The 16,339-nt window shown below is 32.8% G+C and overlaps 1 long non-coding RNA gene across 1 annotated transcript; it reads right to left on the minus strand.

Moving 5' to 3' along the window:
- On the minus strand, window positions 9,836–13,221 carry LOC109850453. The gene is made up of 3 exons (XR_002249441.1): window positions 12,954–13,221; window positions 10,606–11,881; window positions 9,836–10,524 (listed from the first exon to the last, which is right to left on the minus strand). It is a non-coding gene; the product is annotated as an uncharacterized LOC109850453 (long non-coding RNA).

Genomic DNA, 16,339 nt, shown 5'->3' on the forward strand with positions numbered 1-16,339 from the left:
GCCTAAGGCTAATTGGACCATTGGAGCAGATGGAGGTCTACAGATGAAGGGTAGGCTGGTTATGCCATCCAATACCGAGCTGAAGAGAGAGTTATTTGATGAGGCTCATCGTACTAGGTACACAGTACATCCAGGGACCACTAAGATGTACAAGGACTTGAAGAGACACTTCTGGTGGAGTAGTATGCGTAGAGAGATTGCAGAGTACGTGACTAAGTGTTTTACCTGTTAGCAGGTGAAGGTAGAGTATCAGAGACCAGCAGGAACACTTTAGCCTTTACCCATCCCAGAATGGAAATGAGCGGATATTTCTAGGACTTCATTGTAGGGTTGCCGAAGTCGAAGAAGGAGAATGATTTTGTTTGGGTGATAGTGGACCGGTTGACGAAGTTAGCACATTTTATTCCAGTGAGGACTACATATACAGCTGAGGCGTATGAGAGGATATTTATTCGGGAGATAGTCCGACTTCATGGAGTTCCTGATACGATTTTGTCGGATCGAGGTTCAGTGTTCACTTCACATTTTTGGAGGAGTTTTCAGGATTCGTTCGGCAGCAGGTTATCTTATAACAGTGTATTCCACCCACAGACAGATAGTCAGACGGAGAGGGTGAATCAGGTGTTGGAAGACATGTTACGGGTTTGTGTCATAGACTTTTAAGGTAGCTGGGAGGAGCATATTCCACTGATAGAGTTTGCTTATAACAATAGTTATCAAGCGATGATCGGTATGGCCCTATATGAGGCATTGTACCGAAGACCTTATAGATCACCGATATGTTGGGCAGAGCTAGAGGACAGCTTAATGCTTGGACCGGAACTTATGAGGCAGACTACTAAGAAGGTAGCATTGATCAGAGATAGGATTTTAACCGCTTAGAGTCGACAAAAGAGCTATGTAGATAAGAGACGAAGACCATTGGAGTTTCAGGTTGGAGATTCAGTTATGCTGAAGGTATCACCTATGAAAGGTGTTCAGCGATTCGGGAGACGGGGAAAGCTTGCACCGAGGTATATTGGACCCTTTCGAATTTTGGAGCGCATTGGAGCTGTGTTATACAGAATAGATCTTCCAGTATCGATGTCTAGTATACACAATGTATTTCATGTTTCTATGCTCAAGAAACACTTGCATGATGAGGAGCAACAATGAGTATTGGATGCACCAGAGATTGAGCTTCAGGAGGATTTGACTACTATTGAGATTCCAGTTTGTATACTTGCCAGGGAGGACAAGAGGCTTAGAAACAAGGTGATTCCTTTGGTGAAAGTTCAATGGAACCAAATAGGTGTTGAGGAGATTTCTTGGGAGCGCGAAGAGGACATGCATCGTGACTATCCACACATGTTTGAGCAGGTAAATTAAAGCTTTTTGTATGGTTTATATATGGCTTATAGATTCAATTATGACGATGTTTATACTTAACGTTAAAATGAGCGTATTACCACTTATCTCCTAAGTACTCGGAACATAGAGTATATATATGAGGGGTTCCTTGTTTGGATTTTTCGCTCGATGTATTTGTTCCATTTAGTTAGGGGTTAAGTGGGAGTATTTACATTTTTTATGGTTAAGTGTAGACATCGAAGATGATTTTCGAGAGCGCGAAGATGATATGTAGCGCTACTTCCTGCATTTATTGAGGAAGTGAATTGATTTATATGCATTAGTATTTGTGTGATTATATTTAGATTTAACGCTAGAATGAGGATATTTCCGCTTAATTCTTAACCTTTTTGGAACACATGGTATATATATGGGGGGTTCCTTGTTTGGATTTTTCGCCCGACGTACTAGTTCCATTTGATTAAGGGTTGAGTGGGAATATAGTCATCCTGGATTGTTAAATATAAATATCGTTAATTATATGCTTGTCTAGAGTAATATTATTTGTTTGAATATGCTTTCTGAATTTCGAGGACGAAGATTCTTTTAAGGGGGAAGAATGTAAAATCCGGATTTTTTATTAGAATATCATGTGAAATTATTAAGGGATAATAATTCTATTGTGGTAAATGACTTTGAGGTTATTGATATACTGAAACAAGTTATCAGATATGTATGAGTGTATTTTTATAGAGTTTTGTGCATTGGTTTGGGTTTTTAGCGCAAACATACAGCGGATATGGAAAATGTCTGTGCTCAGTCGACTTATGAGCCGACTTATGAGTCGACCAATAGATCGACTGATCAGTCGACCATTGAAGTTCGACTGACGGGCTGATGTTCGGGTTTTTTTTGCGGGTTTGATGATTTCGTTGGATATTTAACATAATTATTAATTCCTTTTACCAAAAACCAACCCTTTTTTCCATCAGTTTTCCAGAACCCTAGCCCCCTCTCTCCTCTCTCGTCTAACACTAGATCCAGTTTTCGCGGCAAGTTTGAGGGATTTCGGGGAGTTTTATCCAGCAGTTTTTGGCATTTCAGCGAAGGGGGATTTGTCTCTCTCCGTTCTGAGATTCCAACAAGCATATCAGAGAACGAGTACTCGCCCAGCCCTATACCCACTGATTTGATAAGGTTTCTTTTGAGTGTTATTTCAAGATTTTGGGCGCTAAAAGCGTATTTTTGTGAATAAAAGTAGATGCTTTATAATTATAAGCTACAATATCTTATATTCAGTTAGTAAAGCTCACCGACATTTTTGTAAGGTAGATCCAGATCTGGAATTAGTTTAACATGAGTTCTATGTGATTTAATGTTTTCAATACATTTTTAAAACATGTATAAATATGTTTAGGGTTTTAAATAAGATAATTAACTGACAAATCTCGCGTATTCTATTGATACACCTGGGTTAGAAACAGAAAATATGTTGCTTGACATGACGAAAAAGAACTTTAGTTTAACGTTTTTAAGATAACCATCGTAGGCAGCAAACTGGGGATTTTCTGCTCAGTCATTAATAGTCGACTCATGAGTCGACTTATGAGTCGACTGATGAGTCGACTGACGGGAAATTAACAGTTTTGTATTTTGTTCTGGTCGACCAATAAGTCGACCATCCCAGTGACTCATGAGTCGACTGACGAGGAAATTTTCCAGTTTTTCCTCATTTTGGATCTTTTTGATGGTTTCGTTTTAACCGAAACCTTTTGGCGATGTTTACTGTCTTTGCGTGCTTCTAATGAACGAGAGTCGCTTCGGATAGCTGATGTTCAAATTTATTGTTTAAACTTGCATCTTTACATGTTGAGATGACATGCGGACACGAGTTTAAGTTTAACACCGAGGTGCGTGTGAAATTCGTATAGCATATCTTTCCACTATCTCATCGATAGTTACACAGTTGTTCAGTCCTCGTGTTGGACTATAATCCATTGAAGTCCTCGTATTAGACTATAATCCATTACAGTCCTCTGTTGGACACTTACCCTTTTTGTCCATGTGTTGGACATCAGTTTAGTAGACCTTAGTGACACTTATACTTGTATAGACTGGACATGACACTTATATGAGTTGTGACATGACCACAGTAATTAAGTTCTGAGATGAGTTTGTCATTCTTTTATTGCTATTCATGTATTAGATTTCGGTGTGGTATTTAGGGACTTACAATTTGAGCTATATATGGTATATACATGAGGGTTTCCTTGTTTGGATTATTTCGCCCGACGTACCGATGCTCGTGTATATTTTCTAAATACTAAAATCCTCTTATTCTCGGTATTACAATTGAGCTATAGGGTATATACATGAGGGTTTCCTTGTTTGGATTATTTCGCTCGACAAACTTATGCTCATATTGCAATTACCTAATTAGGATCCGTGATTTATATATATTATAACTGTATTTTCTGTATACAACGAGCCTCTTTTCCCTTGGATTGTTGGTTGTGAGTTCTTACTAGCGCTTTGACGCTCGTTGTTCTCCCCTTTTAGGTAACGAGCCAGGAGCTCGGAGAGTCGCAGTTAATGGCGATGCATTTTAGCTTCAGCTGTCTATATATTTATATTTTTTTGAGCTTCACTGTAGATTTTGTTTAGACATTGAGAGTTTATTCTAGAAGTTGTAAAGGCTGTGTGCCTTATTTCCTCTTGTATATTTTGTATTTGAGACTTGTTGAGTACTTCAGTTTATTTATTTAGACATTGACTTGTATTTCAGTATGCTAGATGATGGAATATTAATTTGATCTCTATTATTTCATCTGTTGATTTCTGTATATTTTTACTTGCTTTGTACCTACACCTTTTATTGACTTTACTAGAGAGATAGTAATTGTGATGGTGAAACATGTTATTGCACGGTGTGGTGCATGACAGGTTTGACATTCTTGGTTTCACCTTGGACTGCAGCCTTGTGTGAATCTAGGGGTGTCACAGTTTACACGATTACTCCCGATCAGGCAAGACTTTCTTATTATTTTATTTTATATTTATTTTACATGCTATAATTTTATTTGATATTTTTCCAACATAATTATGGCTACAAATGAATATAATAGCTAAAAGCTAATATGATTAGTACTTAAATATAAAATAGTCTCCACAAAAAATACGATGTACTCCATGTAATACAATTATAGTTACTAACCCAATTTTATTAATAAGAAAATCACAATAAAATAGAATTTTATGATAATTTGCGGCTCACCTCTACGTATCAATAGTTATGGAGGATCCACTAGAAAAAAGGCTGAGTGCTTTCTAGAAAAAGAGTAGCGTGCTTTCTTTATACACATTAACTTGTGTTCCATGTGCAAAAAAAATATAAAATAAAATATCATACTTCATATTCTCTTTAAAAATACGATTAGGGGAAAATCTTTCCATGGTTAATATTACTTTTAACTTTTTTAAAATATTTTATACTCCCTTTAAAAGTACGAGTTGGAAAAAAAATCTTTCCATGGTCAATATTACTCTTAACATTTTTAAAATATTATATTGTTATCTTATTTTATTCTAATTTTTCTATATTCTTTGAATTTATAATTAAATGATTTATCCTATCCATAATGAGACTTAACATGTTATTGGATAAAGGTGATATGTTTGATATGATTTAAATCTTTAACTTATTTTAGTTTGTAGAGAAATCTAAAAAATATATGCTAGCCAACACCTAAAAGTTTTGGACCTTATAAAAATACCCTCTAAGTTTTAAAATTGCAAAAACACCCTCTACAAATTTAAAATTTTATTTAAAATTATAAATTTTACTTATTTCAATTCTGTGAGAAAATTAAAAAATATATGCTAGCTAAAAATAAAAGTTTTTAACATTGGAGAAAGTATCTTGTAAGTTTTAAAAAATATAAAAACACTCATAAAATTTAAAATTTGTAAAAAACACCTAAAAAATTTCAAACCTATAAACACACTAAAAACCTACAAATAACACAAACAACCCCCAAATATTTATGGAATTTACAATAAATACTCTAAACTTTTTATAAATTGCAAGATAAAACCCTCAAGATTGTAAAATTTATAAAAATCCCAATAATTTCCAACCTAACAGTACCTTTAAAATATATGAGTTACAAATATCCCCTATATAATATATAATTTATAGAAAACACCCTTATAGTTTTAAAAATTATAAAAAAACACTTAAAATTCAAATTTTACAAAAATACCCTGAGAATTTCAAACTCATTAGTAAATTAAAAATATAGGAATTATAAATAGTCTATAAAAAATTTACAATCTATAGAAAAGACCTATAAGTTTTAAAAAATACAAAAAAACCTAATATTCATAATTTATAAAAAAAACACCATAAAAATTTCTAACATATAGACACTAAAATGAATATATAAAATTACTAGCAACCCCTAGAAAATAAAAAATTTACAAAAAAATATCATACTCCCTTTAAAAGTATAGGTTTAGGAAAAACTTTTATAGTCAATATTACTCATAACTTTTTTAAAAGAACATAACTAATTAAAAATCTGTTAGATTTAAAATTTACAAAAAAACAAACTTAAAGTTTAGTACATTGCAAATTACCTCTATAAAGTTTGAAAATTTTTAATGATTTTTTGTAGTTCCTTGATTTTAATATAATTTTTAATAGTTTTGTGTATTTATAAATTATAAAAGTTTAGGGTGTTTTTTTACAATTTTAAAAACTTTTGAGGGTATTTTTTTTATAGTTTTCTAAATTTTTATTATGTTTTTAGTGTAATGCATAAATACATCAATTAATGATGATATTGAAGAGTAAGTCGTTCTTAAGATGTATTAGGCTATAGTTAAGTATGCACATCACTGTTATTAGTTAGTATAGTTTATACATGTAAAAAAATTCAAATAATCTATACGATGGTTAAAAGGTTTTTGACTTTAATATACTATTTTTTATAAATTATATTTAATGTAAACCCACCATATGTATATAGACCACAAATTACTTTACTTTCTCGCATGAACTAATATTTGGCACTTAATAGGTTAAATTATTACTTTTAAATTATATTTATTTATTTACTTGCAGGATAATATAATTTCAATTCCTATTTTTTGCTTGAGATTTATTTTATAGTTTCGCGTATCAAATTAGTAACTAAAAAATAATTATTTATGCTTAAATTAGAATGATTGTAGATGATCACTCACTATAAAATTTTTATGAAGATATATACCTTATTTTTTATCGCTCTTTGCACTGTCCATGTAAATTTTATTAATTTGACATATTATATTACTTTTCCTTTGTAGAAATTTTTTCTTTGACTTTTGGATTATGTAATCACTATGTCATCATTCTAGCATAGACAGAACCTTATTCTATATGGCTTCAAACTAATGTTTAAGTTGAACTGAAGTATATACTATTGTTACTATGTGTATATATTTTTTTAAGAAAATCATGTCTACACTTTTTAAATAGAAAAGAATATTCTAGCATCTGATATTATAAAAATAAAATAGAGTCAATCGAGTGACTAACAAAAAAGGACTTACATCAGAAAAGTGTGAATAATAAGATAAAGAGAAAATGTAATGGCATTGCCAACAATATTACCAATAGCAAATACAATATAAAGTTAACCTATTTTGTGGAGCCCAACTACTGTCTATAAATATCAAGGTTTCCATATATATACTTTATAATTTATTAAAAAGGGTATATAATCTTCTATAATAAAATTAATTTAATACTGAATAGTAATATCATTGTAAATGAGCAATTACAAAGATGTTGGGGACTAACATGTATGTATTTAAGATTTCAAAATGAATATCTTAATAACCTATTTATATAAGCATACCCACTTTGTCACCTATTTTGTTCACTTTTCTCCTCGCTCATTCTCCACCAATTTTGCTGTCATGCTTGAAGAGAAATAGAATTCATGTCAGTGAGGTCTTCTCTCCCTCTATCTCTTGATCTCATTTTTTTAATTAGTTTCTTTAATTCTATTCTAATAATTTCTTGGATCCATTTCATGCTTCATTCTGTGAAGTACCTTGTTAGATTCAATTTAAATATACTTTCATTTTAATTGTTATTTTTTTCTATTTATGGGTCAATTAATCATCAGAATGTTTAGGTCTTTTCGCCCATTTCATATTTTGAATTAACAGTTTATTTTAAGAGAATTTTTAAAAATATCACTTTTTAAAAATATTAGCAAAATCGACTGTTTTACATAATAATTAACAAAATTAACCTATTTTTTACCACACCATCAAGACTAGCAACAAAAAGCTCAATTTTGTATAAAAATCATCTTTAAAATACACGAGACTAATAGTCCCGTGTAATTAGAAAACATTAATTACAAAAGTAATTAAAATTAGAAAATACACGGGACTATCACTCTTGCGTATTTTACAGTCAGAACCAGAAAATACATGAGACTAATGTATATGTCCTATATACAATATAATTGCTCCAGGTAAGTGAGTTATAATAGCATTTTTTATTCATATTATTTGGGGTAAGATTTGATAGGGACCTTACATCAAAGAGATTTTTTATATTTAAAGTACATGGCAAAATATATCATAATCTCATTGTTCTAATTTTGCAAGAAAATAATTCTTCATACTTTTAGTTTTACTTCTATGGTACGAAAAATAAGCTATAAAATTGAATGAGAATATTAGATAATGTAAATATGAGTGAAACCATAACTAAAAGTTAATGTGAATATGAGTCAAACGATAACTAAAAGTTTAATAGACATATTGCAAATAAATTCATATAAAAAATTCCTTTGCGAATTGAACGATCACCCATCTTTTAAAAACTTCAAAATTCTAATAAACAAAGATATTGTGCTAGATCAATATGTTTATAACTCACAAATAGTAGATCACATAGCGACAGTCTGGGTTAAAGGAAATAATGACAACATTTTATTTGAAAGAGAGATTATTGTGTTGATAATCAATCCCGCAAAAAAATTTATTTTCTCTTTTATTTTTATCAATTTAAATAACCATGATATTCGACCATGTACATTGCACGTGCAATCTAACTAGTCATACTTCTTTTAAAAGCACGAGTTCGGAAAAATCTTTCTATGGTCAATATTACCCTTCACTATTTTAAATATTTTATTTATATCTTAATCTATCCTAATCATAATTATATCTTATCCTAATCCTACATGAACTATCTATAGCTTAACTATTAAAAAAATAATATTAATAAAAAATATAACATATCTTTATGGTATCAATTTGTTAAGATAAAGAAATTATACATAGCTAATATGCTATAATACATGAAGTATTGCAAAAAAATCATAAAAAGTTTTAAAATTGCATAAACTACCTTGAAAAGTTTAAAATAATAAAAATCATCCCAACATTTCAAAACTTAAAACAAAAAATATAAATCAAGAAATTAACAGTAGTTTTTAAAGATTTTAAATTTTATAGTTAACACCTCAATCACTACAAGAAATTACATCTTTAACGAAGGGATTTCCCTTCATTAAAGAGCTGAAAACATTCGTTATTGTATGCTAACGACGGGGAAAAATCCCTTCGTCACCCGTCATTGAAGCCCTCTTCGCTAAAGGGTCACGAAGGGATATACTACCCGTCGTTATAGAGTCTATAACGACGGAACATATTACCGTCATTAATATTTACGACGGTAATTATCACCGTCGTTACTATCGGTCACGGGGATATTTTCCCGTCGTTACCATCAGTGACGTGATATTTTCCCGTCGTTACCATTAGTTACGGGGATATTTTCCCGTCGTTACTATTAGTTACGGGAATATTTTCCCATCGTTGAAGACTAATTAATGACGGTTGGATACCGTCGTAAAAGTCCTCATAATGGGTAATTAGTCACCCATCAACGATGGTGTTTTTCCTTTGTTGATGAATAAAATATGATTTATAAAACCGTCATTGTAGACTATAAATTTCTAATATACATTAATAATAATTTTTCCATTCATAGACAACTATCATATTATTCTCAACCTGATACTAAGATTCACAACAAAAATATATTAAAAATACTCAATAATGAATAAGAGGGAAAATAAAAATTCCATTCATTAATAACATCAACAAATAAAATTTCATCATCCTCAAATATTCAATACTAATAACAAGAGTTAATATCCTAATTGTTCTAAAGAAAAATACATGAAACTATCTAAGCCAAATTAAAATAAAAGTTTGAGGAAGACACATTCTTTCATCTCTAATCATCGTCAAAAGAAGACTCGAGCTACCACCTCCTAATCTTGCATGGATAGCCTGAAAATTTTTAAAAAATCACATAATTAAGAAATATCAATTAAACAAATATTATCTTATTAAGTAAAAATCACATTTTTAGTGCAAGTAGTCAATCATAAAAGTATATAAGAGATTTTACAAAAAATAATTACCTAGTCCTGCACACGTTCTCGAGTTTGAGGAGTCAATGAAGGTGATTGCCTAAAAAAAGTTCTTGCATAGCTTTCACTTGTGACTCCAACTCAGACATCCTTTGTTGTTGTTGCTCCTGCTCATCTAAGCGTTGTTGAAGTATCTGGTTCTTTCTTTTTTCTTCTATAACTCGTGCTTCCAGATCAGATCGACTAGGGAGCGGTCCTCTCAAATCTTTCAAAGTAGTCCCGCCACCAAATACTGTGATGTGACCATGAGATTGCTTTCTCCAGATTTTCTCAACTATCTCAATGTCAGAAAGTGAAGGGTTTGCTTGTTTGACTTGAACAATTTCATCCTATAAAAAATAAATTCATATGTTAGTACTATATAATGCATCATTATCAAACTTAAACACATATTCTACTTATATATTTATCTTGATCTCCAATATCTAGTACTTCATTAGCTTCCTTTTGAGTTTCATGAAACATTTGTGCCACATCAGGTGGATTTCCTGACTTGCCACCCTTATTCAAATGTTAAATAAAAATGAGTACAACATCAAACTAAAAAACAAAGTAGTTTTAAATAAATAGGAAAGTAGTTTTGAATGTATACTAATTCCCACGCGATTTGTCTAAAGGATTTGCTGCCCATGTGGTGGAGCATCTTTCTTTTGCCTCTGTTAAGTGTATTTTGTTGGCTTGCTTTCTATACATCAAGATTAAAAGATAATTTCAACAATCTAATAATATACATGGAACAAAATTAATAAAATTAGGAGATTAATACCTAGAATTTTGAAGAAAAATAACGTTCCTTAACTAGCCAATCACAGTTATCAACACTCACTTCTGTAGGTTTATTTCTAAGTGCAACTTGTAATGAATTTTCTTTCACATATTTCCTGTGCAACACCACCAACCCCCAAAAGTTGAGGAAGGCTTTGTGAAAATAACCCTATTCTTTTGTCACCTCCATCTAGGCATTCCAATATCACGTCCACCAACATACAGTCGATGGACATTAATCCCTAGTCTAAGCTGGTCAACCTGAAGCCAAATACCAAGCAAAATCAGCATCAAATGAAAGTTACCTTTTACCCATTTTGACCAATTTCACATAGCCCTACAATAGCGGTTGCAATCAGGTATACAGGCAAATCAGTTTTGACCAGACCTGCACTAGGCTGGCCCAAACCTGACTCGATAAGCTTGCTTAACCCTGACCATGCCTGCCTAATAGTCAGATGATATGAATCTCATCCAGCTTACTCAATTAGCAGTGAGTTGTATCCTAGTTTGTAGAATGAAAAAGTAAACATATAATTTGGTTCAGAAAAGAACTAAATTGAGATCTACATAAAGTTTGCATAAATGTGAACTTGCTAACAAAGATTCCAAGTGCTTCCCATGATTTTGTAATAGAATTTAAGATAGTTATATGATGTATATGAGATATTAACTAAGCACCGACAGTGAAGAAATGCAATGCGCTAACCTAAAGCCATTTAAGCAAATGTACCAAGCTACTATAGTTTATATTAGTAGGCTTGCTCAGGCCAAAGGAGTTAAGGATTATGACACACGGTTACTAAAACAGCACACCAAGATGTTGCACAATACGTGATACAAAGACAAAATGTAGTCTCAAAAAAATGCGGGACACATACATGTCCGTTCATATATATGCAACGCGGACGTGCTCACACATATGCATATATGCATGTGCGTATGTATGCATTGTGCATGTATGTATGTACGTATGTATGTATGTGTGTGTATGCATGCCATATTCATATGACTATAGTTGTATATCATAAAACAGAGACCAAATCAACTAGAAGTAAACTCAAGGAGATTGCTTTCCATTAGCTCAAAATAAAATTACAAGAAGAGAGGTTGGTTTGAAAGACAGCCAATTTGGAACAGACAAATCATACTTTCAGGCAGTGTGAAAAATAAAAATGGCAAGTTTTCATACCTATAAATCGACAGCCTACAGACTGAGCTTTCTTGTTAAACTATTTGTTACCTCTTGACAACAAAACTGCTAATGTTTTGAGTACCTGTAATGCAAAGTAAGGAATTCAGCATGATTAAGTGTCTAATAAGGAAACGAACACTAAAATCAAAATATCCACAGATTTCCATTTAGGCAGAAGATATTTCCACATAAATTAAATACATAATAGCCAATCTCCATTTCTTTCGAAGAGAAAATGACAAACAAGCAAACACCACTTATGGATAGCTGAATATTTATGACTAGCCGACAATCTAAATCTTATAATACAACAATTCATAGCTAATGTATAGGGTCTTTATGGTAAAAGTACAAAGTTGGCTAAACTATAGGGATTTAAGTGCAATTATACCACCGTTGTTTTGGTTTGGCCTCTACCTTTTAAACTTCACTGTAGAAAGTTATCCACCTCCTCACTCTCCCTTCTAAATTCTCAAAGACATTAAATTCCCTTCTCCTTTGATACCTAAATGATAGGGCGTTAAAGAACCTAACCTTTGATTCTTTTCTTCATTCATTCTATCTATTTCAACCAAAAGGCTTAATAAATAGTCCACCTTATTAGCTTCATGAGATGTTGAGCTTGTTTCTATTGGTGTGAATCATGCTTCTTCTTAAGTGTCAATCCTTAAACATCCTCTAATTAATAATCTAGCTAGTCTCTGGATTCTCTTTCCTACTGCTTCTTTTATATATATTTATGCACTTCTTAACCTCTCTGTTCAAACTTACAAATGGAAGGGAGAAAAATGAATACTAAGTTTGTTTTCCTTCTTCAGTTCCTTCTCTTCTTCTCTCTTGTACTTTGTGAATCAGATGACCAAGCAGCTCCGATGGAGAAAACAGAGCAACAAGCTCTGTTCTTGATGATTCAGGGCTTTGTTGGCAGAAGTTGGAATGGTTCAGGGGTTTATCCAGATCCCTGTGGGTGGACACCAATCCAGGTTTTTGCCTGATTACATTTTTCAGATTCTTATTCTGTTTAGTTATTTATTTTTGGATTTGAACATTCTTGGTCTTTGGTGATTCCAATCTAGGTTACAACTGATTATACCACTGGAAACAAACTATAGGGATTTAAGTGCAATTATAGGGATTTAAGTGCGCAATTATACCACATAAACGAACGGCTGGCAGGGGCAGCGACGAAGGGCTGCGGCGAAGATCTGGCGATGCTGGGGTGACGCCAATAACGGGGCGACGATAGGGCAGGCACTGAGCGACGGTTGGCGGCGCTGGGTCGGCACTGTGGCAGGAACGCGGGCAGAGGCAGGCGACGCTGGGGCTGGGACTGTGCTGAGGCAACGACGGGCGAAGCTACATCGGCTGGCGACACTGGGCGCGGCGGAGAACTTGTGGACGGCGAAGTTGGAGCAGCGGAGGCTCGCGTGTTTTAGCAAGATGAACGACAAGAAATTCGGACGTTTGGTGAAGAACAATGAACAATAGGCGATTTTTTTGTTAATCTAGGGTCAATTATTTTGCGGCAGGCGTTTAGAGGGATGAATACGAGATTTTATGGGCGATTTTGGATTTTGGGTTTCGGGTTCTACTCGGGGCTTTGGTGATTGTGATTGTGGGTCTTGTTAATTAATAGTAATAGGTTAAAATATCAATCCTATTATGATTAGGAGTATCATCAACGATGGTAATATACTCCTTCGCCTTTCAGGAGACCCAATAACGACGGTATTAGAACCAAATCAACAAAGGGATTAGAAAACCGTTATCCCATCTCACATAATTTCTCTAATAATTGTGATAACTCGATGAAGGGCTTTAAAACCGTCGTTATTTTACATACATTAATGACGGTTAACTGGTCCCTTCGCTAATTTTGATCGTTAAATACCCGATTTCTTGTAGTGAATGTCTCAAAAATTACAGAAACGCTCTCAAAAGTTCAAATTATAAACAAACAACCTCAAATTCTAAATTTTCAAAACTTACAAACAACATAGATGAATTCAAGGGATTACCATGATGCACCTAAAAATTTCTGACATTTCAAAACTTAAAACAACAAACATGAAATCAATAAATTAACAGCAATCTCCGATGAATTTAAAATTTTCAATTAGCACCCTCAATGTCTCAAAATTTATGGAAACACCATTAAAAGTTCAAATTATAAAAAACACCCTAAAATTCTAAAATTCTAAATTTTTAAATAACAAAAGATGAATTCAAGAGATTACCCTTAGGCATGCACTTAAAATTTTAAAATTTGATGAAATTAACCTCAAAGTTACAAAAACTATAAAAAAACTCCTTCAAAATTTAGAAATCGCAAAAACTCTAAAATTTTAAAATTTATAACCAGTGCACATCAAACCTGGAAATTATTAGTGGACCACTAAAGTTTGAATTTTTTTAAAACTAATCTACAGTTTTAATAATTATAAAAAGCACCCTCAAAATTTCAGAGTTGTAAGAAATATCCTGACATTTCAAAATTATCACTAACATGTGAAATATAGAAGTTACAACTACCAAACTTAAAAGTAATTTTTTTAAAAACACTCACAAAGGTTTAAAAAGTACAAATCACACCCTCAAAGTTCAAAACCACAAAAGGGCTGAAAGTTTAAAACTTGGCAAAGGAAAGTATAATTGTTTGGTATTCTTTCAATATATATATAATTTAGGATTTACTATCCCTTTTCAGCATCTAAAAATAGTCTAAGTTGATACTGATAAACAAAAGTAGTAAGAATTGATTAAAAACATCCGGTTAAGGAATACAAATTTTAAAAATATTATAACTTAAAAATTATTGTCACTATATAAATTAAAGTAATTGCATATAGTTTTATTAATAAGTTGGAGCAACAAAAATACATTAGTAACATTAATTGATAGATGTTTAAATTCATAAAAATAATAAAAGACTATAATATAATAGCTTAGCATTAATTGATTATAATATAGATGTAAGACCTCGTTGATTTTGATAATTCATATATGTGGATATTAGTGAAACGCAATATTCAATATGTGAAAAATATCTTCATGGCATGGTTGTGCATGAAATCTAGCATTTTTGAGCTTATGAGAATGTATATATGCATTAGTTATGAGGTTGAGTTTGCAAATTTGCAAATCATAGGCATCAGAGTCAAAGAACTCAGTTTTCAGCTCATGAGTCGACCCATGACTGTCATGAGTCGACTCATGATATCATCTCCCGTTGTCATAAGTCTCTGCTGAGTCGACTCATTATATTATGAGTCGACCCATAAGCCATGAGTCATGAGTCGACTCACGACTGAGCATGAGTCGACTCATCGAGGGTTTTCCAGTTTTATGGTTCGGGTCAGTTTGGGGTATCGGGTCGGGTTTGACTGTTTATATATATGCTCCTCTACCCGAAAACACTTCAATTCATCAGTTCTCCCCAGAAACCCTAGTCCCCCTCTCTCCTCTCTCAAACCCTAGGTGTTCTTGGTGATTTTGGGACGTTCCAAAGGATTTTTCAGCAGTTTCTTTTGGATTTCAGCGAAGGGAATCGTTCTTCATCACATCTGAGGCGAGTAACATCTCGCCCAATCTCTCTCCCATGCTTTTATGAATTTATAAACGTTTTTCATGAGTTTTATTGAGCCTAAGACATATTTTCAAATATAAAACAATGTTCTTATTAGTGTAAATGCTAAAGATCGTATGTTTTTAGATTTTAAACATCCACCAACAAGTTTTTGATGAAAACCCAGATCTGGGAATTTATTTAAAGAAATGAAAATATGAGTTTTATTTTGATTAAATGCTCTTTTTCATGTTTAGGGGTTAAATGTTAGGTTTAACATGCAAGTAATCATTTCTCATGCTATGTATGAATTCTTTCACTGCCTCATAGTTTAGAATTAATAGTTAGGGAGGTGTAGATCAGTATAGTGGAAGTATGGATCGAGATGGACGAGTTGCAGTTGTGATATATGCAGATTTCAGCCCGTAAGTCGACTCACGACTCATCACGAGTCGACTCATCAGGTTGAGTCGACCCATGACTGTCATGAGTCGACTCACGAAGTCTAGTTGTGTTGCCTTTTTACTTCTGCTGAGTCGACTTGTCAGTATACGAATCGACCCATAAGTCATGAGTCAACTCATAACTAACCATGAGCCGACTCACGAAGTCATTTCCTGTTATCATATGTATTCTGTTGAGTCAACTCGTAACAGATCATGAGTCGACCCATGAGACATGAGTTGACTCATAACTGAGCACGAGTCGACTCATCGAAGTCTTTCTTGTCTTATTTGTGTTTCTGTTAAATCACCTGCTGTGTGTATATATATATAGACTGTGTTCATATGTTCGAGGGTACTGTTTATCATTCTTGAATATGAGAAGTTGCCTTGTTTATCGGGTATTAGATTGCAGTGTTTATATTTTCATTCATTTTAGTCCTCGCGTTGGACATGCATTACTGATTAGTCCTCGTGTTGGACATCCTTTTCATTTAGTCCTCGTGTTGGACATCCACTTTACTTAGTCCTC

The sequence above is a fragment of the Asparagus officinalis genome, chromosome 7 (assembly GCF_001876935.1).
Source record: "Asparagus officinalis chromosome 7, Aspof.V1, whole genome shotgun sequence".
Classification (NCBI taxonomy): domain Eukaryota; kingdom Viridiplantae; phylum Streptophyta; class Magnoliopsida; order Asparagales; family Asparagaceae; genus Asparagus; species Asparagus officinalis.